Source organism: Echinops telfairi, unplaced genomic scaffold (assembly GCF_000313985.2).
Source record: "Echinops telfairi isolate 266 unplaced genomic scaffold, ASM31398v2 ScPeMD7_70;HRSCAF=299, whole genome shotgun sequence".
Classification (NCBI taxonomy): domain Eukaryota; kingdom Metazoa; phylum Chordata; class Mammalia; order Afrosoricida; family Tenrecidae; genus Echinops; species Echinops telfairi.
The window spans coordinates 66,097,929-66,108,399 of NW_022103968.1; positions in this window are offsets into that span (position 1 = coordinate 66,097,929).

The window sequence follows — 10,471 nt, forward strand, 5'->3', positions numbered from 1 at the left end:
AGTTGTATGAGCCCCTAATAAAATGATTTTTTAAAATCAGTTTCACTTGAACCTTTTTTTTTTTTTTTGATGGCCGATTTAAGAGAACAGTGTATGACTGTGGAATTTTGTTTTCTGCTCAGGAAAAATGCTGCAGAAACTGTTGTGATGCTGAACACAACTTACAATAACAGCACTATGGGAAAAAATCAAGTGTACAGGTGGTTTTCTTGTTTCAAAAAAGGTAAAAGGTCAACTGATGATAAACCTCATTCTGGATGTCCGGCAACTTCCCTAATGGACAAAAATGTCAACTTGTGGTGCATTTGGAGCTCATTCCACCAGGTCAGACTGTTAAGCTTGCTGTTTAGAGCAGTGGTTCTCAACCTTCCTAATGCTGTGACCCTTTAATACAGTTCCTCGTGTTATTTTCGTTGCTACTTCATAACTGTAAATTTGCTACTGTTATGAATCGGGTGACCCCTATGAAAGGGTCGTTTTACCCCCCCAAAGGGGTTGTGACTCACAGCTTTGGAACCGTTGACTTAGAGGTTCTGAAAAGATTGTATTAACAATGTGACAATAGAGGCCTCATTTGTGGCAGATGGGAGACTGATTTTGCCACCACAACAATGCACCAGCTCACACAGCCATCTCAGTGCATCAGTTTTTGGCAATTAAAAACAGCATGCCTCTCTTGCCCTATGCAAGATCTCTTTACTCACCTGACCTCACTCTGTGAGACTTTTTGTTTCCAAGAATGAAGAGGGACATCAAAGGACAGAAATTTGATGACATAGATGAGGTGAAGAAAAAAAATGAGGGAGGTGCTGTCAGCCATCCAAACAGATGAGTTTGAAAAATGATTCCCAGAATGGAATAGCAGATTTGACAAATGTATTAAGTGTATTGGAGAATACTTTGAAGGTGATACAGTTGTTTTTGCAAGAAATTTAAATACATAACTCTGTAAAGAAATCTGGGATTTTTGGCTACCCCCTCGTATGTTTAGAGCACTTTACAACTTATATAGGGCCTTCATCTACATTAGCTTATATGCTACAACTTTGACTTAAAAAAATATTTCAAGGAAATTTCCCCTACGGCTAGAAAAGATTTGCTTCCCTTATATAAGGTGTCAGGAATTCAAATATATCCTTTCAATCGTAAGAAAAAGAAAATCAATAAGCATCTAATTATTTCTCACCACTATTGCTTTTTCTACAAGAAAGAGCTGTTGGAGACTGGAGTAGGTTCTCCAGAGAAAATGAAAGTGAGCACGGGAGAAGACACAGCGGTGAATTCCTAATTCCTGGACGCGCTCCAGAGTGGGACCCCTCATAGTGTAGTGGTTACCACACTGGGCTGTGATCCGCACGTTGGAGACCAGCAGCATCCCCGCCTCGGGAGAAAGACTGGGCTTTCTAGTCCCCTAAGCAGTTATAGCCAACCTCATGAGTCAGCACTGGCGGCGTGAGCACTCGAGTTTGGGCTTGGATTAAGGTGCTCAGACATGGCTGCACTCCAAAAGTGTCTTTGAAGGGAGATTGGAGAGATTCTGGGGTAAGAGGGGACAGTAGTAGGAAGGCCTGAGATGGGCACGGGTACAGTATATTCGAGAGGCAGAGAGAAGGCTGGTGTGGCAGGCGCCGAGTGAACAGGCTGGAGAGCCCCCAACCACCCCCACTGCCTGTGCACCTACTGCGGTGTTCGTGCGGTGGTCACACACTCCACGGGGTCCAGGTGTTCAATTTCTCAAATGGGAAACACCTCGACTTTGGCTTCTCACGAGAAAGAAATTCACGCCGAAGCCTGGGTTGTGATCTAAGTGGGTTTTTATGAAGGATGGAAGAAGTTTCAGGTTTTACAGTCTCAAAAGAGTACACGGTATTTCGGGGAAGCGTGCCAAACTGCGCAAAAGCCGTGCTGGGGCCCACCACTGAACACGGGCGACCCGGTGGGACTGCTCACCCACACATGGTGACCTGAGGCCACAGAGACCGCAGCCCAGCCCAGCGGGCAGGAGAGCAGGGGCCGAAGGGGAGAGGGCAGAAGGCGAAAAAGGGACAGAAGGGGCCAACTGTCCTGGCTGCTACGGTATTTAAAGCTTCTTTCTGGCTGGGGAGATGTGGTTGAAGCTACTGGTTGACCCCAGTGGCTGAATTAAGCACACCGAGGCCTAGTTTGGGCCACCCAGGTGTACTGCCCACCTGGCTTGCAGGGCTTGAATGGGAGCATGCCTAATTAAAGGGTCCTTATAGGTGTTCAATGCTCGCCTGATTTTTCTTCCCAGCCTCCTTCAGGGGCTGGGTGCAGTCATGGGGAGGTACAACCCCCGTCCCTGTCTCTTGGAGTCCATGAGAGCAAGTGCTTTTATGCCACAAAGGAGTCAGACCTGAAGCCCCACTCCCCCCACAAAAAACAAAAAACAGAAGGTATTTCTCTCAAGAAGTCATATCTCCATCAAAGACAGATACATAAGGGGCTACAAAGAATTCATAGAAAAATGGAGTTGAAAGACAATAGAAATTGTATACCTGTGTCTGGAGCCAGCAATGGTGCCATTCCTTGGCCACCCGAAGGGAGGGTGGTGGAGAAGGATACAGGATGGTGTGCTGAGGACCCCAGAAGAACTAGCAATGCCCCTTCAGGCCATTCAGACAACCATCTCTCTGCCTTGGAGTACTTCAGGCCTAGATTTTACACGGAAGAGTATAGAGAGGCCAGAATTAGGCTCTGCCTATAGGGTCACTATGAGATGGAGTTGACGTCATGGGTGTGGAGGTGTTAGGTAGCAGGGATAGGGGATTGTTCCTCTCGATGCTTAGGGGCCCCCTACAGGAAGTTGGAAGCCAATGCAGGCTAAGGGGCACGTGCCAATTCAGGCACTGAGCAAGGGTGGGTGGGGCGAGGGGCCGTTTACCTGGGTTGGCTCAAACTAGGCCAGGTGAGCTTAATTCAGCCAGTGGGGCCAACCAGTACCGTCAACCCCAGTAAAAGGCACGCACCTGGCGACCACCATCCCTCCTTCGGTTCTGCAGCGCCTCTGCTTTGTGCTGGGCGTTGCTGCGCTCTCGTCTCCTTTCTCTCTCTCCTCTCTCTCTTCCCCGCTCCTTAGGCCACCACGTGTGGGTGTGCAGTCTGATGAGGTAACCTGAAACTTCTTCCGTCCTTTATAAAAACCCACTTAGATCACAAATCAGACTTCGGTGGGAATTCTTTCTCTTGTGAAGCCAAGAACTGAGGTAATTCCCACCCAGAAACCGAACAGGTGTTTCAGTTGTTGTTGCTGTTTTGGTAAAAGGAACTTTCCTCATTGGAAGGAGCCCAGGTGTCATTGTGGTGCTACTCACAAAGTTGGTGGTTCAAACCCACCAGTTGCCCTGTGGGAGAAAGATGAAGCTCTGCTCCTATAAAGATGTACAGCCAGAAAATAAAAACAAAACAAAAACACAGTCTTAGAAACACTACTATGGTTGCTATGAATTAGAGTCGTTTCTATGGCAGTGGGTTTGGTTTGGGTTTTTACTCACTGGGGACAAGAAGACAATCAAAAACAATATTGCACAGCAATGAATTATTACTCAGTTGGTTCTTTCGGCTATAGTCTTTGGGAACTCCCAGACCATTGTTATGCAAATAAGGCACTTGTAGCCCACAAAGGGATTGAACACTATACTGCTCTGGGCAAATAACATGGGGGGGAGGGGAAGTATGGGGGGTGCGGTCATGCAAATAAAGTATATGGAACCCTAATGAAGGGCTTGTTTCCTTTTGTCATCCCACTGGGCTTAAAGGGAAACACACCGATAGAGAGGGCCGAGCTGTGGCAGGAGCAGTGAAGGCGGCACAGCACTTGTTATCAGGTGGCACGGAGTCAGACAGAACAACGGAGAGAAGGCCGCCTGCTCCTGTGCCGTGCTCAGCGTGTATGAACCCATTGGGGTAGCCACTTGTGTTGAACCATCTTGCCGTAGGCCTTCTTCATGTACACTGCGCCTCCACGTTACCAAGCACAATGTTCTTCTCCAGAGATTGAGCTCCCCTGCTAACAAGTCTCTCCAGCCTGGTTTCTAAGGTGTAGCAATAGACCCTAAAACAAACTCGCTGCCATTCAGTCAATGCTGACTCTGTGACACCCTTCCCCCACCCCCGTGGGTGTCCGATACTATAAACTGTTGACAGGAGTAGAAAGCCCAATCTTTCTCCTTCAGAGCTGCTGGTGGTTTCAAACTGCCAAGCATGCAGATCACAGCCGAGTGTGTAACCACTGTACCACCAGAGCTCCCTATAAGATATAGCAGTAGCAAGAGCATTATTGGTCCGAGGGTGCAGGAACCAGGAGAGCAGGAGATGGCACACAGGGCAGCAGGGCTTGCAGAGCTGAGAGTTGTAATACTTACCTAAGAAGGCCTTGAGCAAGGGCCGGCCGGAAGAAGCTATCCTGATCAAGCACTGTATCCCGAGTTCCAGTTTCTGCAGAGTCATTTCTGATTTCAAGTTGTGCCCTGTGACTTCCTTGATAAACCAGTGAAATATAAGTATTGTTCCCGAGTTCTTTACATAACTCGGAAACTGGAGCTAAGAGTACTGAGGCAAGCAGCAGGCTGATGTTAGAGATGACGGAGTGATGCAGCAGTTCAGAAGAGCTGGATATTTGGAACATCTCTAACCTCTACCTCATAGGAACCAGCTTTGTGCTCATCTTTCTAAAACAAATCATTCATTTAGTTGAAGTCAGAATGTTGTGATTTGCTTCAATAGCTCAGACTCATTGAAATATGTGGTTTGGGGAGAAAAAAAGTGGGGGTGGCAGGGAGCTGGGGGATCAACGAAGAATGAGAAACCTTTGGTTTCTGGATGGGATAAAAAATGCTCAGGAATCGAAGTAGCTGTTATGTTGTAATCAGTTCCACAAGACCTATCTAACTTCTAAGGATGCATACAGAGTGAAAAGAAACTGAGACAGACAATTCCTTGGTTGATGGTACCAGTAATAGTGCAATGACAAGGAAAAATAATATATATGTGAATTATAGCACAGACCAATCGTGCGAGGCCTGACCCAGGAACAACTAGAACAACAGAGATCACCAGGAAGACTGCTGCTCGCCAAAAAGGTAGACTCGGAGGGGAATGAGCAAAACCCAAGAAACTAGGAGGAGGAGGGGACATAGTGGAAAGGATCGCTTTCATTTGTATATTGGTATCGTCAGCTTCCTGAGGGGATGGTTACGGAAATGGATCGTGAGAGCAATTAATTTAGAGAGCGTGCCTTCCGCGAGGAATGCTGCTGAATGGGAGCGTATGTTTGGGTTGTGACAATCTCTACAACTCAGTTATATGAAACAAGCGATTAATAACCATCCTCAACCTCTGAATCTCTGCCCTCACCTTTGCATATTCTCCAGTTCCCACTTTCAAGGACAAGTCTCCGTCCTTGGCTGCTTGACCTGTTCATATCCCTGTTATGATGACCCAACCCACCATTTCTTATTTTTAAAATCGTTCCCCCAAGGATCTTTTATTGTTAAAACATTATTTGAAGTTTCTTTTCTTGAGTATGTACACAGCAGAGCCTGCATCAATTCAGCCATGTCTAGCTGGACATCACAGTGACATGGATTACACTCTGAGTTGGGCAACCAATTTTACTCTCCTTTTGAGCTGTTCCTCCCCCACTAGCATAAACTTGAGTGCCCTATCTAATCTTTTGAGCTGCTTCTGTCAAGTTGACCCCATATAGAGAGTTCCTAAAAGAATACAATGCTCAAGGCAGACACGCATTGTTGTTGTTGTTTGCATCTAGCTCATGTGTCACAAAGGAATTTAAGTCCGTTTCAACTTTGATAACCACCGAGTGGTGAGGTCTGATGGGTCAGGAATCTGGAAGGGTTTTAAGGCTCTCTTTTACATTTAATTTTATTCATTTGTATTACATCCCCCCTTTGGTTTGTGGACACACAGAAAGAAGAGCATACTGTATGCATCGCACAGCCCATCACATCACAGCAGTGACAGCATCCCAGTAACCTCCCGTGCGTGTGCTTCTTTGTTCTTGCTTTCTTTTCACAATGAGGTAGTTAGTTTATTGTGCCAACCTGGCCGATAAACACAGGTGGGGTTAATTGAAGGGCAGAGAGATAAATGGCTTGGTGAGCCTCGCCTTTCTAGTTTCTCCGGTCTCTTGCTTTCTGATGGTCAGACCAGGGTGCAGCTGCCTTAGCCAGTTCCCTGCTTCAGCTGGCAAGGCTCACTTCCTGCAAGACATCCCTGAGGAGAAGCCACAAGGACCTACCCCGATGCAGCCCTGGGTGCTGGAGCAGTGGTGTGGAGACCCTGCCAGTGCTGAGATGCTTACACGTTCACTGATTTGGCTTTCCTCCTGCAGTCAGCTTCATTGCATGTATTTTGTGAGATGGAGGAGGACTTTGTGGATTGGTGTCTGATAAATGGGCTACTTGTGGGCTTGGGCAGCACTGGGTTGGGCTGTTTTCTTGATGTGCACTTATCCTTTATATAAAACTCTCTCTAATACATGAGTTTCTGTGGATTTGTTTCTCTAATGCAGACTAACACACCCACTATTCCTCTTGACCTCCCTGCCCCTTCTCTTTACTCCCTGACTCATCATAGTCTTTAAAGCCTTTTCCTTTGGTGTGAAAACCCTTTCTTTCCCCCCCATTCTCATAGTGAGGTCATGAAATATTTATTGTTATGAGATGGACACCCTTTGCAGAGCATAATGTCCTCCAGTGTTGTCCATGTCCTGAGGTGTTTGGCAGACTCGTCAGATGATTGTTGGATGCCTGTATGTCATCTTTAGGAAATTGTCTATTCAAGCTTTATGCCCATTTTTTATTGGATTATTGTGTTTTTCTTCTTATGGTGTTCTGGTTTTCTACAGGGAGCCCTGGTGGCATAGTGGTTATGCATTGGGGTCACTAATCTGAAGGTTAGCTGTTGGAAACCACCACTAAGATTCTCCACAGGAGAAAGATAAGGGTTTCATATAAAGAGTTAGTCTTGGACACTCACAGATGCAGTCTGTCCTGTAGGCTCACTATGATTCTGTATTGATTTGATGGCAGTGAGTTTTGGAGATGACTTTATGATACATCAACCATATATATAGATGTATATGTATATTTATTTGTTTTGTTTTTTAAATAATTTTATTTGGGGCTCCTACAACTCTTCTCACAATCCATACATACATCAATTGTGTAAAGCACCTTTGTACATTCATTACCCTCATCATTCTCAAAACATTTGCCCTCCACTTAAGCCCCTGGCATCAGGTCCTCATTTTACCCTCTACCACCTCCCTCTCCCCTCCCTCATGAACCCTTGATAATTTATAAATTATTATTTTGTCATATCTTACACTGTCCGATGTCTCCCTTCACCTACTTTTCTGTTGTCCGTCCCAATATATATATTTTTTCTAATTTGTGAGTTCTCTTTTTACTCTTTGGATGAACATAGATGTCATATTTTTAGAAGGCCCCAAGACTATTTTGTTCAAGACACACTTCTTTTTACAAGTTAAGCTAAACAATTGTTTGGTCTTAAGACTTAGGGGATATTTTGGTTTAAGATTTAAATATGACCTCAGAGCAATAGTTTTGGGGGTTTATTTAGCTTACATGGCTCCAGAAAGTCTGGAGTCTATGAGAATTTGAAATTTTGTTCTGCGTTTTTTCCCATTTTGCCCAGAATTTTTCTATAGAATCATTCATCAAAATATTCAGTCATGGCAGCCAGGCATCACTCAGTTCTTCGGATCTGGGAGCCAAGGAGACAACTGTTCATGGATGCACCAGTCATCTTCTCCTCTCGCTGACTTCCGTCTTCCTCTGCTGCTCTGGGCGGATAGAGTCCAGTCACCACTTCGGCAAAATATTGTCTCAAGTGTAATTTTATGAGGCTGTTAAAAAGTTTGGACAAAAAAAGTTTGGACGATGCTCTGAAGCTGTGCATGTGCTCATGAGGAACTTGTACATGGAGCCAGTTGTGTGAACAGAACAAGGAACGCTGCATGGCTTAAATCAAAGAAATAGGTGTGTCAGAGCAGTGTCCTCTCACCATTCTTGTTCAATCTGTGCCCTGGACAAATCATCAGAGAAGCTGGATCCTGTGAAGAAGAGTGTGGCAGGAGGACTGGAAGAAGGCTTATCAACAGCCTGCTACATGCAGACGACACAACCTCGTTTGCTGAAAGGGAGGAACAATTGAAGCGTTTGCTGATGAAGATCAAGGACGTATTGCCTTCAGTGTGGATTACAACTCAGTGTGAGGAAGACCAAAATGCTCACAACTAGACTGATGGGCAACATCATGATAAATAGAGGAAAGGTTGAAGCTGTCAAGGATTTTATTTTGCTTGGATCTATCCACAATCAATGCTCAGGGAAGCAGCAGTCACGAGATCAAAAGACATATTGCATCAGGTAAATCTGTTGCACAGACCTCTTTAGAGTAACGAAGAGCAAAGGCGTTACTTTAAGGACTACGTACGTGCCTGAGCCACACCGAGCCACACTGTGGTATTCTCCATCACCTCATATGCATATGAAAGTTGGATCTTGAGTAAGGAAGGGCGAAGAAGAACCGGTGCATATGAATTGTGATGCTAGAGAAGAATATAAAAAACACCAGGGACTTGCTGAAAGGACACACTGATCTGTGTTGGACGAAGTAAGACCAGAGTGCTCCTTAGTGTCAAGGATGGCGAGACTTCATCTTACAGACTTTGGACATAGTCTCAGCAGAGACCAGTCTCTGGAGAAGGACATCATGTTTGGCAAAGTGGAAGAGTAATGAAAAAGAGGAAGACCCTTAATGAGAGGGATTGACACACCGGCTGCATCAATGGGCATGACAACAATTGTGAGGGTGGCGCAGGTCCGTTCGTTGTGCCTAAGTCTGCCATGAGTGAGAGCCGACTCGATGGCACCTAACAACAACAGCAAGTAAGAGTATTGCAGCAAAACCATAGCGATCTTTATTAACCGAACCATTAAAATGTCACGTTATTGTTTCTTGATAGTATCCTTTATCTAGGTCTATAAACTTCTGAAGGCAATGGTTTCATCTTTTTCACCTTTATCCAATCATTTTACACCATGTCAAAATGATATTTTGGTATCCTTGAGAGACTCAAGTTATGTCCTTATTAAATATTTTTAAGCTTTGGAGACAAAAAAAACCCATAAGTCTGAAGAGAGAATCAGCACTTTAGGTGAATGAGTTAAGGGTTCCCATTGAAATTTTTTTTGGACAGCTCTTGGTACCTTTGAAGAATGAACAGGTTCATTGTTGTGATTGGAAAAAAAAAAATTCCCCCTACCAGTAATAAGAGTAGCGATACCAGGAGGGTAAGGGTAAGGTGCGGGGAGAAAAGGGGAGCCAATCATAATGATCTACATATAACCCCCTCCCAAGGGGATGGACAACAGAAAAGTGGGTGAAGGAAGACAGCAGTTGGTGTAAGACATGAAAAAAATTATAAATTATCAAGGGTTCATGAGGGTGGGCGGGCAGGGGTGTGGGGGAAATGAGCTGATACTAGTGGCTCAAATAGAAAGAAAATGTTTTGAGAATGATGATGGCAACATATGTACAAATGTGCTTGACACAATGGATGTATGTATGGATTGTGATAAGAGCTATAAGAGCCTTCAATAAAATTATTTAAAAGAAAAGAAAAGAAAATCATTGTAACTTTCCTGGCCTTCTTTTCCCTGATGCAGTTTTAAATTTTTAAAAACTTTTTCACAATAAAACTTCATAGTTGCCGCATGAAGGTCAAACATAATAGTGGGATAAGAGGAAAGTAAAAGGAAATAGAGAAAAGAACTAGGAGGCAAAGGGCATTTATAGAGGGCTAAATACAGGCATGTACATATGTAAATATATTTATATTTAACGATAGGGAACTAGATCTATGTACATATATTTATATGTTAAGTAGTAAGGTAGCAGATGGACATTGGACCTCTCTCAAGTACTCCCTCAATGCAAGAACACTTCGTTCTAATAACCCAGCATTCTGAGATGCTCACCTTCCCAACGCGTTCACTGAAGACAAAATGGGTACATAAGCAAATATGGTGAAGAAAGCTGATGGTGCCCGGCTATCAAAAGATATAGTGTTTGGGGTCTTAAAGGCTTGAAGATAAACAAGCAGTCCTCTAGCTCAGAAGCAACAAAGCCCACATGGAAGAAGCACACCAGCCTAAGTGATTATAAGGTGCTGATGGGATCAGGTATCAGGCACCAAAGAGCCAGAACAAAAAAATCATATCAATGTGAATGAGGGGAGGGCGGAGTGGAGACCCAAAGCCCATCAGTAGACAATTGGACATCTCCTTACAGAAGGATCACAAGGAAGAGACGAGCCAGTCAGAGTGCAATATAGCATGGACAAAACATATAACTTTTCTCTAGTTCTTTAATGCTTCCTCCCCCACACTATCATGACCCCAAT